At 54.2% G+C, this 2427-nt stretch overlaps 2 non-coding genes across 2 annotated transcripts; one reads left to right on the top strand and one right to left on the bottom strand.

Moving 5' to 3' along the window:
• Positions 1–419: 419 nt before the first annotated feature.
• On the bottom strand, positions 420–492 carry trnai-aau (transfer RNA isoleucine (anticodon AAU)). Its single transcript has one exon. It is a non-coding gene; the product is annotated as a tRNA-Ile (tRNA).
• A 580-nt stretch (positions 493–1072) lies between these two features.
• Positions 1073–1145, top strand: trnat-ggu (transfer RNA threonine (anticodon GGU)). The gene has a single exon. It is a non-coding gene; the product is annotated as a tRNA-Thr (tRNA).
• Positions 1146–2427: the final 1282 nt, after the last annotated feature.

Below are 2427 nucleotides of genomic sequence, written 5' to 3'. Positions count from 1 at the left end.
GGATTGATGAAGGGGAAGTCATGTTTGACTAATTTATTGGGATTCTTTGAGGATGCATAAATGGGGACTCAGTTTTCAAGTGGAAGCAAGTTCTCCTCCATTCCCAGGGACTGCCTGTGATGATGATGTTGGAGACAGACAGAGAGTCAGGTCGAGAGATTGAGTGAGAAGGGAATAAGGCAGAAACCCATTTTGGCCCACTGTACCCACACCCACCGACCAAGCCTAATCCCACTTTCTAGCTTTCAGTCTGTATATCTGCAGGTTACAGCACTTCAAGTTCAATCTAAATGTGGTAATCTTTTAATGTGGACAAGACAGTGCTTGTAGTTCCAGAGTCAGTCTGGGAACTGTTTAATATTTATAATTAAAGCCCTTGTCAATTGACAGTGAATTTAAATACTGAATTAATTTTGAGCAGGCCTCAGTGAGATTTGAACCCACGACCCCTGGTTTATTAGACCAGTGCTCTAACCCCTGAGCTATGGAGCCACCTGCTCTGGGCTGTGGGTCATTCCCCAGTTAGTGCTGTGTGTTTGAAGAATGAGGAGGGGTCAGTGAAACGCTCAGATTGTGTCTCATCCCCCAGACTCCTGCCTCCGTCTCTTCAATATTCGCCTCTCAACATCGATATATCGGGTCTTTCACGTAGTAAAACATCCCAAGGCAACTCAGTCACACTCTGGCTCTGTCTCTCAGTCTCTCTGTCTCTCAGTCTCTCTCTGTGTATCATTCTCAGTTTCTCTCTCTCTGTCTCTCTATCTCTCACTCTCTCTCTGTCTCGCTCTGTGTATCATTCTCAGTCTCTCTCTCTCTGTCTCTCTGTCTCTCACTCTCTCTCTGTCTCTCTCACAATCTCACTCATTCTCTCTCTCTGTCTCTCTATCACTTTCTCTCTGTCGCTCACTGTCTCTCGAGCCGGAAGGGGTTAGAGAGGGGGAAGGGGAAAGTCAGAAGGGAAAGGAGAGAGGGAGTCTGGGGGATGAGACACAATCTGAGCGTTTCACTGACCCCTCCTCATTCTTCAAACACACAGCACTAACTGGGGAATGACCCACAACCCAGGGCAGGTGGTTCCATAGCTCAGGGGTTAGAGCACTGGTCTGGTTAACCAGGGGTCGTGGGTTCAAATCTCACTGGGGCCTACTCAAAATTAGCTCAGTATTTAAATTCAATGTCAATTAACAAGGAATTTCGTTATAAATATTAAACAGCTCCAAGACTGTCCCTGGGACAACAGGCTCATCTTCTCCTCTCTCTCAGCTTCCAAATCTCCCTCTCCCTGCCCCATCACGACCTGTTCTTCATATTTTTCTCGCTTTCCCCGTCTCTCACTCATTTCCCTTGCCCCTCCCTCGCCACACTCACTATCCCTTCCCCTCACTCTCCCCATCCTCTCCCCTTCCCCCTCTCTCACACTTCTTTCTACATTCTACCCAATATAAACTAGAAGTGATCCAAAACTCGGCTGCCCCGTGTCCTAACTCACACCCAGTCCCGCTCACCCATCACCCCCTGTGCTCACTGCCCCGTGTCCTAACTCACACCGAGTCCCACTCACCCATCACCCCCTGTGCTCACTGCCCCCGTGTCCTAACTCGCACCGAGTCCCGCTCACCCATCACCCTCTGTGCTCACTGCCCCGTGTCCTAACTCACACCGAGTCCCACTCACCCATCACCCCCTGTGCTCACTGCCCCGTGTCCTAACTCGCACCCAGTCCCGCTCACCCATCACCCCCTGTGCTCACTGCCCAGTGTCCTAACTCACACCCAGTCCCACTCACCCATCACCCCCTGTGCTCACTGCCCCGTGTCCTAACTCGCACCCAGTCCCGCTCACCCATCACCCCCTGTGCTCACTGCCCAGTGTCCTAACTCACACCCAGTCCCACTCACCCATCACCCCATGTGCTCACTGCCCCCGTGTCCTAACTCGCACCCCAGTCCCGCTCACCCATCACCCCCTGTGCTCACTGCCCCGTGTCCTAACTCGCACCCCAGTCCCGCTCACCCATCACCCCCTGTGCTCACTGCCCCGTGTCCTAACTCGCACCGAGTCCCGCTCACCCATCACCCTCTGTGCTCGCTGCCCACGTGTCCTAACTCGCACCCAGTCCCACTCACCCATCACCCCCTGTGCTCACTGCCCCGTGTCCTAACTCGCACCCCAGTCCCGCTCACCCATCACCCCCTGTGCTCACTGCCCCGTGTCCTAACTCGCACCGAGTCCCGCTCACCCATCACCCTCTGTGCTCGCTGCCCCCGTGTCCTAACTCGCACCCAGTCCCACTCACCCATCACCCCCTGTGCTCACTGCCCCGTGTCCTAACTCGCACCGAGTCCCGCTCACCCATCTCCCCCTGTGCTCGCTGCCCCGTGTCCTAACTCGCACGGAGTCCCGCTCACCCATCACCCCCTGTGCTCA

Source organism: Pristiophorus japonicus, unplaced genomic scaffold (assembly GCF_044704955.1).
Source record: "Pristiophorus japonicus isolate sPriJap1 unplaced genomic scaffold, sPriJap1.hap1 HAP1_SCAFFOLD_288, whole genome shotgun sequence".
Taxonomy (NCBI): Eukaryota; Metazoa; Chordata; class Chondrichthyes; family Pristiophoridae; genus Pristiophorus; species Pristiophorus japonicus.
Note: the sequence above shows the minus strand (reverse complement) of the source record. Positions and strands in the feature narration are given on the sequence as shown.